The sequence below is a fragment of the Camelus dromedarius genome, chromosome 15, assembly GCF_036321535.1.
Source record: "Camelus dromedarius isolate mCamDro1 chromosome 15, mCamDro1.pat, whole genome shotgun sequence".
NCBI lineage: Eukaryota > Metazoa > Chordata > Mammalia > Artiodactyla > Camelidae > Camelus > Camelus dromedarius.
This window is the reverse complement of record NC_087450.1, coordinates 55,722,614-55,732,976: the sequence shown is the minus strand read 5'-3', so window position 1 is coordinate 55,732,976 and position 10,363 is coordinate 55,722,614. Positions and strand designations below refer to the sequence as shown.

At 45.6% G+C, this 10,363-nt stretch overlaps 1 long non-coding RNA gene across 1 annotated transcript; it reads right to left on the bottom strand.

Annotated features, from left to right (window-relative positions):
* Nucleotides 1–1,525: 1,525 nt before the first annotated feature.
* Nucleotides 1,526–8,369, bottom strand: LOC116157361 (uncharacterized). The gene is made up of 3 exons (XR_004141357.2): nt 8,220–8,369; nt 6,531–6,734; nt 1,526–3,978 (listed from the first exon to the last, which is right to left on the bottom strand). It is a non-coding gene; the product is annotated as an uncharacterized LOC116157361 (long non-coding RNA).
* Between the last annotated feature and the right edge of the window lie 1,994 nt (nt 8,370–10,363).

Sequence of the window (10,363 nt, the reverse complement as noted above, 5' to 3'; positions counted from 1 at the left end):
GAAACGCAGGGACTGCGTCTTACAGGACCTTGAGGCCACGTGATAGGTTTTATCTTTCTCATAGGAGAATGGAGAGGCCACTACAGAGTAACTTCAATGAGATCTGACTGTGACTAAATCAGTGGTGAGCAAGCAGCAGCTCTGCTTTTATAAATCAGGGTTTATTGGAACATAGCCACGCTCCTCATTTGCTCACCTAGGGCTGCTTTCGCACTGTTAGGCCAGAGGACGGGCCATGCAACCGGGCTCGTGCACGTCGCAAAGCCCAAAGCGCTTGCTCCTTTGCTGTTCACAGAAAACGGCCCCTGGAACAGATCATCCCACGAGCAGGCCGGCGGCACCCATGCCTTGCTGCCAGCACTGCCCGTGCTCAGGCCACCCGTACGCCTGCTTGATTTGCCCATTGTTCGTCTCTGAGCTCCTTCTGGAACAAGGACTGTGTTCAATTCACCTTCGTTTCCCTAACTCCTAACACGTTATTGCACAGTGAACACTCGGCTGAATCAATCCCTTTCGTGTACCTCCCAGAGCATCCAGGCCAGCTGCTAATGTAACTGATTTGGAAATTAAAGTCGGAGAGTTTGAGGGACTATCTTCAAAACATCCAGGAACCATATTGGGTCTTAAATTGAGGTCTCTAGATTCTTATTCCTGTCATCTTTGTTCTTGCTTTAGTGCAGCTGTCCGAATTTGTCTACAAATAAGCAATTATTTGAATATTACTAGAACCAGAAACCTGGAGATCTCTATCGACTTAAGAGAGTCGTACTTTTAGTCGTGATGACTCATTTCGAAGAAAAACGTGCCCAGGAATTTCATCTAAATCTATTATAATCGTCCCTATAGAGCAGGCATTTGGGCATCATCCTGGCAAGCCCAGCTCAGCGAAACACCCGCGAAAGCTTTGGAGATTCTGTGAAGAGCCCTACATAGGGGTCAGAGATGCAGAAGGCTCCATACTTCTGTACCATATGCCTGGTTGCCCTTCCTATGAGGAGGCTGGAAATATAATTAGGAGGCAAGCACCCCAGATGCTGCAGTTTACAATAACCAGAAGAAACCGCCGAAACGGGTAAGACATGAAAGGATAATTTTGCTTATACAAAATAGCAGACTGCAAACTCAAACCAAGAAAAACAAACAGGCAGATGGAACGAGTGGAGAAGGCACTGGCACAGCTGTGAGCAAGATTTAGATGCCCAGATGCGACATCATTTGGGGGGAGGGGTGGGAGAGGAAGAGAATCAAAAAAAAAAAAAAATCTAGAAACAGAAAAGATACTGGAGAATAGGGAGTTCCTCTCCCCATCTCTCCACCTGCAGATTAAGCCTCTTCACATCCACCTCCTCCTACGGTAGCTGCTGAAAGTCATTTCCCGGGGACGCGAGGAGAGGACGCGGGGACAGAGAGAGATGAGCAGGAGGCAGTCCCACCAGAGAAGGCGGCGACGGTGAAGCCAACAGCTCTGACTGCAGTGCAAGAAGAACGACGCAGCCATTGCCCAGAAGAGGGTGAACAGGAGTGCTTGGCTTTATTATCAGCAGCATTATTTAGATAACCACACACGTGCATGGCTGTCTTTCCAGACTGAGCCACGGGCGCGGGAAGGGCGCGAGAGAGTCACACCGCGCGTGCGCATGGGGGTTCCGCTCTGCATTAACCGCCGTGATGGCGACCAGGCAGATCACCCTCATCAGTCCCCCTGCACCACCACCAACAGCACACACACTCAGCGACGTACTGTCTTCCTTATTTTGGGGGGTTAGGAAACTGTAGGTCTAAGGGGAGGAGCCAGGATTTCAACGTGGGTCTTTATCACGTTCTAGAGCGGCGACTTCTGCAACCACTTAAGTACCAACACAAGTCAGTCTCCAGCAGAAACACTTCTGTCATGTAAAAACCAAATATGACACCAGAAGGGAGCAGCAGTGGGTGCTTTAGCAAACAGTCGCTCAGAAGAGAAAGATCTGTTGGCCAGAGGAGACTCGTGGAATGAAACCTCCCTCTGCCCTGCCTCTGGAGCACCGCGTTTTCACTTCTCTCCCGGTGTAAGCGCATCATTTTTCTTCTTTTACAGCTGGCTGTTCATGCATTTTCACTCTCACTCTAATGTGAGAGCCCCTAGGGGGGTAATCTTGGGCCTTACTCATCCTCATAGCCCCAGACCCAGGAAGGAGCCTGACCCTACCTGGGCAACGGCCACCTCCCGGAAGCCCCACTGACGTTGGCTGGTGTGCGAGGAAGCGGAGCTGTGTGTCCAGGAGATCCCCACCGCGCAGGTGGGCAGTGGATGACGGCAAAGGATGGCCCTGCTCCAACCGGCCAGCTTCCAGGAGGTTCCCAGCCCCATTCACATCTCCCTCCCCTGAATCCTCAGGGCACTCTTTGCTGTGCCCCGCGGCCCGCAGACCCATCACATTCTCCTCGCAGTCCTATGTACCCACGGCTGGTTTTCCTCTTAGCTTCCTTGGCGTGACCTGGTCAAGCGAAGTGATCACATATTTTAAACAAAAGGATGTGCTTCTTTTCTAAACAAAATTTCCTTATTTACAAAGTGTAGCTCAAAAACTTCTTTCATAGATCATCGATACTAATGTCACTTTTTTTCCCCATGATCGATTACTTTATCCCCTCCAAAGCCCCTGGAAGGACACAGGAGGGCTGGAATCCTTGAGTGGGGGTGTGACTGTTTCCTGGTGGCAACGGGACCTCTCAGCCTGTTGCCACAGGAAATAAGGCAGAGTTCCCATATCTTGGAGGTTATGTCTCTTCGTGGGAAGAGAAAAACCGTCGCCCTGCATTCCAGCTCCTGGGCTGTTTGCACCAGCTATTTTGGGGAAGGGGAAAGCCAGGCTCACAACACTTTCCCCAGAGAAAAGATGCCAATGTCAGTGTCAACCATTAGGAAACGCCATTAAAGCAGATGAGAAACGGGCTGTGGACATTTTTATGAGCCCAAAATACTCTGCTTGGAGATTTTATGGAGACCACAGGAAGCCAGAGAGACAATGACATTCATACCCCTTTTTAGAGTCTGGTGAGGAGCTTTTTTTTTTTTTTTTTTTTTTTTTTTTTTTTTTTTTGTCCTCAACAGAGTGTGTTTTTTGAAAAGGGAAAGTTACTGCTGGGGGCCACGTCCAAGTAAGCCTTATTCAGAGAATTTGTTGATCTGTTAGGGATAGAATGCTCTGGGCCAAGTAGCTGTGGGCTCAGTGCCCAAATCCTTCCAGAACTGCAAAGAAGATTCTTCGTTTTGATTCCAGGATCCTCTGGGAACTGGTCTGTAGAGAATGCTATTCTGCTTAAACCCCTGTGGTTGCAACAGTTCATCTGTAATCGCTCTATATTTGTTTTCCTCTTTTTTTTTTTTTCACATGACACGATGGAGTTCAGAAAGGTTGAGAAACTTGCGCAGACGTACAGTGGTAGGCATTGGGGTCAGCCTTCGACTCTGCACTTTCCTCCGTATCATGTTTCCTCTCTACCCAGGCCCAGAGATGTAGATTTAAGGCAGGGACAGGGAAAAGGGCCACACAAATAAAACTGTCCCCAAGTGAGGTGTCATGGGTCTTTCTGTAGGTCTCCCAGCTCAGCAGAAATATTTCCTTCTGTCGGTCAGGAGCTGTGTTTTCAAGGCATTGATCCACAAGTGAAATAGGAGGTAGGTGGGCAAATTCCTGGCAGTTTGCTTTCTGCCTTCACAGTATTGCAATCGTGTCTTTTCCCTGGAGTCCCAGGAGAGGGATGGGGCAGATCATCCAGAATATTCCTGAAATGCAGAGCTTTTCTATTTATATTGCCATCTTGTGGTCATGCTGTGTTACTGCAGCCTGCATTGCCTCACGCGCTAAACATTCAGCATTAACGATCTTCCTTTTACATTTCCATGTATTCATTGAACCAGATGTTTCTAAGCCGTTGGTAGGTGCCAGGCACCGTCTAGGCACTTGAGAATATTAGGACAGACTTACAGCAGAACTGTGGGAAAGACCAAAAAGAAGCAATTATAGCAGCTCACTTCTGATAAATTTAAGGATTCGAATTCAGGGAGCACCTGCTGTGCAGCGTACCAAGAACTCAGTAATAACGGTGCTGTCCGTGCTGCATTTGTTATTCTGTCTTATCTTCACCATGACCCGACCTGGCAACCATCCTCATTCACATTTCCGATTTGAGGGAGCTAAAGCTATGAGAGGTTATTTAAATTATCCAAGTTTTAAAAAGCTCGTAGGTGGTAAAGTTAGGGCTTAGAAAACTGATGGTTCTTATCTCAGAGTCCGAACCACACTGTTCTGTGTACAAACCGCAGGTGGTGATTAACACCAATGGTGAGGTGACATTTGAGAAGGACTTATAGAATGGCCATCCAGGAGGGTTTAACCCATGAAAATAATGGGTTATTAAACTTTCCAGATGTCTAGAGGTTACATTCTATTCAACTTAGTTCAGTTCTCCAGCGAGCTCGCAATCTCTCCAAACCAACCAACCAACCAACCAACCGCACTGTTAACATCATTGTGTCTACACTTCAGCTGGGTTTCTTGTACAAACTCATAAACACGTGTATATATAAACAAAAAAGGGAATCATGTTGTAAGTACCGCACTGTAACAAGCTTACTTTATCTAATTTATTAGATTTCTATTGCTGTCTATCAAATTATCACTTCGTGGCTTGACCATTTATCTCATTGTTCTATAGGTCGGAAGTCCAGGCAGGCTCAATGGGTTCTCTGCTTAGGGTCTCAACAGGGTCAAAGTCAAGCTGTCTGTGGCACTGGGCTTGGGGCTGGAGGGTCTACAGGAGAATCTGCTTCTGAGCTCATTCAGGCTGTTGGCAGAATGCAGTTCTTTGTGGTCGTGGGACTGAGAGCCCCTTTTTCTTGCTAGGTGGTGGCCAGAGACCAGTCTCTGTACCTGGAGGCAGCTCTCAGGTCCTTGTCAGTGGCCCCATCACAGCAGTGGAGAGCCTCCCACAGCGCCAGTCTCTGTCCCTGACTTCCCTTTCGGCGACTATCTGGAGAAATCTCTCCGTTTTAAAGGGCTCTTGTCAGTAAGTTAGGTCCACCCAGGTAATCTTCCCCAAGTTAAGTTCAACCAAGTAGTACCCCACGTTACAATGCAAAATCCCGCTTGCTGTGTAATGTAACATACCATGGGAGTGCCCCCGGGGACGGAAGTCATGGGCCATCTTAGAATCCTGCCCACTGCATTTTACAATCATGCTTTCTACGCATATTTACTGAGGGTCTACTGTGGGCTAGATTCTTGGCCCTAGAGCTGCGACAGTGAACAAAACAGACGAGACCCTGCATTCATGGAGCGGACATGCTAGTGTTCTGGAAAGACGATCGATTTGCATTTCATGAAACATCCTTGTGCTTTTCCACTATTTATGGCTGTGCAATCCCATGGTACAAAGGTACCATACCTGAAACAAACTAATTCCAGTTATTGGGCAGTTGATTTTCATTTCTATTTTTGAATTTATAAACAACACTGCAGGGATGTTCTTTTGTCAGATAGGTGCCTGGAGATGGAATGCCTGAGCCAAAGTGTATGATTTTGATTCTTGTTATTTAATTGCTTCCTGGAAACATTTCTGCCAATATTGCTATTTTTTTTCATCTTTGCAAATCTTTCTAGTTAGATTGAACATTTTATATATATATATATAGAGAGAGAGAGAGAATATCTGTAACTCTTTTATGTTTTTCCTGTTCACATTTTTTCCCACTAGATTTCTTTTCTTTTTTGAATCATTTTGTTAGAGTTCTTTAAATATTAAGGCATTAATTCTTCTGTCATATACACTGCAAATTTTATCCCAGTTCATTGCCTTATGATTTTATTTATGACATCTTTTGATAGGAGGGATTTTTAAAATCCAACTTATTCCTGTTTTCCTTTATGGTTGTGCTTTCTGGTAAAGCCCTTCTCACCCCTTTATATAAGTATGCACATATATTTTCTTTCAAGTTTATTTTTATTATGGAAATATTTAACTTGGCCCTAAACTAGGAATTTTACCTTATTTTTCAAAAGGGTAACCAGTTGCTCTGCCACTATTTCATGAATAAACCAAATATTTCAACATGTCCAAATGTTTCTTCTGGACTTACAGCCCCGCGGCGCGGGGTCTCCTGGGTGACCCGCACGCTACCTTGTTAGAGCGTTATGGTGCTTCCATGTCTGATAAGCCAAGTCCTTTATCGTTACTCCTACAGTAAATAGGAAAAGGTCTGGCCATCCTCACAGTTTATCCTTTCAGATGTGCCATAAATATAATTGTTAATTCAAATGCAGACTTTTAGTGTTCCGTATGAACATGAGAACAGCATGGGAAGGGAAGTCAGCTTTAGAATCACGATGAATTAACTTCGCGTATCCCTGTGCTTTCTCCCAGCCCACCCACAGGCCCCCGTTAGAGATCCCCCCAGAGTATCTGTTGAAAACCTCCCTCCGTCTGTGTCTTTTACTTCTTCATCTACTGCCTCCAGTCAGTTACGTACGCCAGCTGCTCTCACTCACCATTTTTTGAAGTACATCACTTGTGTTCCAGGCGCCCCCTGGCTTGGTCCTGGTGGTCAGTACTTGGCTAGTCTGTTGAGTGGCCTCCTAACCGTCTCTGCTGTCTTCGGTCCCTTCTCCAGAGGGAGCACCACGACGATCGTCTCAAAGGCTGACCTGATCACGTCTCTTCCGCTTTTAAGACTTGCAACTGCCCCTCATCACCTGCGATACAAGAAGTACAAAATCCTTAGTCTAGACTTCACACGCTGGTCTTTATCTATCTTTCCGACTCCATCTCCCCTCAGACCCTGTCTTCCAACTTTATTCTACCTGCTTCTCCCTCCCTCCCTCCCCACACCAGGCTATTCTTACCTCACTTCCTTGGATTTTTTTTTTAATTGAACTATAGTTGACTTACAAATTGTAATAGTTTCAGATGCACAGCAAAGTGATTCAGGTGCGTGTATATCTTTCCTTTTTTGATGCAGTTTCCTGACATGCCCTTCCTGGTGCGCCAGCTTCCCGTGGGAATGAGCTCACACCTGCCTCTGCTTTAAGACTGAGCTCTGACCTTACCTTCTTCAAGCAGTGCTCTGTGACAGTCCCCAGTTCCTCCTCCCCCACAGTCCACCCCAGACCCTCCCCCACTCCACATTCCCAAACACTTGGAGAGCAGGTGAGTGATCTTCACAGTCTCACATCATATCAAAACCTCTCCACACAACATTATTGTTTTCTATTTAGGTCCTTGTGTTTGATAAATATAAATTACATGATGGTTCAGGCCACATCTTGTTGATGTATAAGTTTACAGACTGTAATTATGGAAAAACCTAATAAATACATGTGTATATGTATATACCCTCTCATAGCTGTTTAAGCTTCGATAAACTCCTGCCAGAATTCATCATCTTTATCCATCCCTTTCTTCAGTACCTACTGCCTCTTCCAGTTTCACACCCTCTGTTTTGATCACGGCCCTTAAAAGCAAACTGAACTCTGCTTTAAAGGATGGAATAATTCTTTGGGGAAATTTTGTCTTGCCAGTCGAGCAGAGCTGGCATGGATTTTGTGAGTCGCTTCTCTCCTATTGCTAATTTCGGAGTCTAAAAAAACTAAAAGGAGCAGGACATTTTTTTCTTCCAGGTTAAAGAGTATCTTTATATACCAAGTTCTCATGTGTTAACACTTCCTGGAGCCCCAGTGCCCACAGTTCCTGGGAGACAAGAAGGAGCTTTCATCGAAAATATCCTGCTTGGCTCTGCAGACCTCTCTGAAATTAACTTCCCGAGTTATCCAGGCCACTCTAGGTTGCTATGGAAACCAACATGTCAGATCAGCAAAAAATAAGATAAAGATTTGGAAGAAGTCACTGACGCTTCAACCTCCTTTTCAGTCTCTCTCGCATTCTCTTTGTACAGGCACGTGTGTGTATGTGTGTGTGTGCGTGTGCGTGCATGTGTGTGCGTGTTTGTGCATGACTCTGTGCCTGGATGAGAGCTTGGTGTGAAAAACCACACTGTCCCTTTGCCACTGAGTGTGCATAAAGCGTTGGGGCTCCCCGGCTGATTTTTAATACTACCAGTGTCGGGGGCTTCTTATGAAAGTCACCCCAGCCTAGAGGACTGCAAAGAGAGCATTACTTTTCTTATTAGCATCTAAATGGGCTCCAGAGAAGAAAGAGTTATGTAAGGAGAAATTACCCACCGTCAGTCCTGAGGACGAAGCCACATTCCACGGAAAGGAAAATAAAAAACTGCGGTCAGTATTTTGCTAATGTCTCTGCTGTTAATACAGGGCCCCAGTCCAGAGCCAGAGAAAACATGTCATTCAGACCTCGGAGGAGGCTCTTGTAAAAGTCCCTGTTTCAGCTTGGTCAGGGAACCCACCCAGGCAGCGCAGCGGGACATGTTTCCAGCCTGAGAAATTGCGGCTAGATGCTCCAGTTGCTCTGGGCTCTAGTTTGGAATGAATTAGACTAATGAGAACAGCCCAGTTGCTGGCTCTTATTCAGGCTTTCATTCACCAGGATGGTGAGGCAGACGAGCTCTGGGGTTCTCGAATGTTCCCGGCTGCTTTCTATACACACTGGGGTTGGAGAGAGGGGGGGTGGCCCCTGGTTGCTGAGATATTTAGGGCAATGTGTGATGTGAGTAAAGTCTGGAATTCAAACCCCTTAGGAAGGAAGTGGACAGTTCTGAGCACTGAATGTCCACCAGGTACCGTCCCAAAGTGTCTCAAACATAGTTTATGAAACTCATTTAGTTCTCACGTCAAGCCTGCGTGCTGCATATTGGCCAAGTTTTGCAGATGCAGAAACTGAGAAACAGAGAGGTTGAGTAAAATGCCCAAGGTCACACAGCTAGTGAGACGCCAGTGTGAGATTTGATCCCAAGCCTTCAGGGCATCAAACCCTGTTTTTCTTTCCCATCTTCTTCCCATTATGACACAGTAACTGTTCCGGGGACACATATAATGATTAAATTGCCCCGTATTTGTACATTGCTGTTCTTGCCTCGTCACTGCCTGGATATACAAATGATTTCGGAGAGCTCTGTTAGAGACAGTGTTAATAACTCCGTGAAACTCAGTCTTTCCCACTGGGAGACTGAGCAACTGATTTAAGATGAGTTGGGGGAAGAAAATTAAAGTTGAATTTCTTTTCTCCCTCTCTCCGTCCCTCTCAATAATTCAGCAAGTGATTTTTGAACAGGAGTCCCTGTTCCAGCCTCTGAACTAGGCATAGAGCTAGAGAGATGCGTCCGTTACACTGAATTTCAGTCCTTCTGGGAGAGGAAGGCGTTTCCAGGACAGGCTTCCTGGACGCAAACTGCTCTGTTACTAGCTGTGGTGGATGGGTTTCTCTTAGCTTCCCTTTGCATGTAGAAGAGTGTCAAGCTTTTCTTTTAGATGCATCTTTCTAGATATATTGTGGCAGAGAGATGTCAAGCCATTTATCTTTCATTTCACAAATATTTATGGAATGCTGACCTGATGGCAGACACCCCTCATGGCACTCCCAGGGAGCGAAGGTCTCTGCCCTTGTGGAGAACTCATACTGTCTAATGTTCTAACCGTGGCAATAACTTCTATAAGTATTGTGTACTGGGAATCTTTCTAAGCATTATTTATACATTAACATGAGTCAGTCCATCATGACCTAGAGATAATGAAATTATTTCCATTCTACAGATCAGAAAACCGAGGCCCCGGGAGTGAAGGGCACACTAATTGATGTATACGAAGGAACGCATGCATGAGTAAATAAAGCAGAGATTCAAGAGATTCAAATTCAAGTCCCTTTCAAATTGGAACCATCACAATCTGCTGCCACTCAAAGCCAGTGGCTTGTCATTCTAGCTCAGTTCCATGGTGTTCTTCATCTAAGACTGGTGATTTTGACCCATCTCCTTGGTGTTGATAAAATGCTATAGAGAAGGTTCTTTCAGGAATAATGCTACACTGAGGCTGAGAAACAGTTCAGAAGAAGTCAGACTTGGGGCAAGCCCATGAGCCATACATCATACGTGAAACTTTTAAGATTCAAGACCATCAGGGTTTCTCAGATGTAACAATACCATGGAATTGCGGCTCGATATTCTGTAAAGTTATAAAATAATCATTAAACATTTCTTCTCCCAGTGACTGGAAATTCTAAGCCATCACTCTGCCCTTGCTCCTTTTACTAGGGTTTCCTGTTGGTGACGTAAACAGATCTTCATGGCTAGCAAACATGCTTCCTGTCACCGTGGATTCACTGAATGCACCATATATGTGTATCTTTTACTAGAAAGAGTAGTGTGTTAGACAGGCACTTGTTGATGTTCCTTTTCACAAAAATCCTTTACACA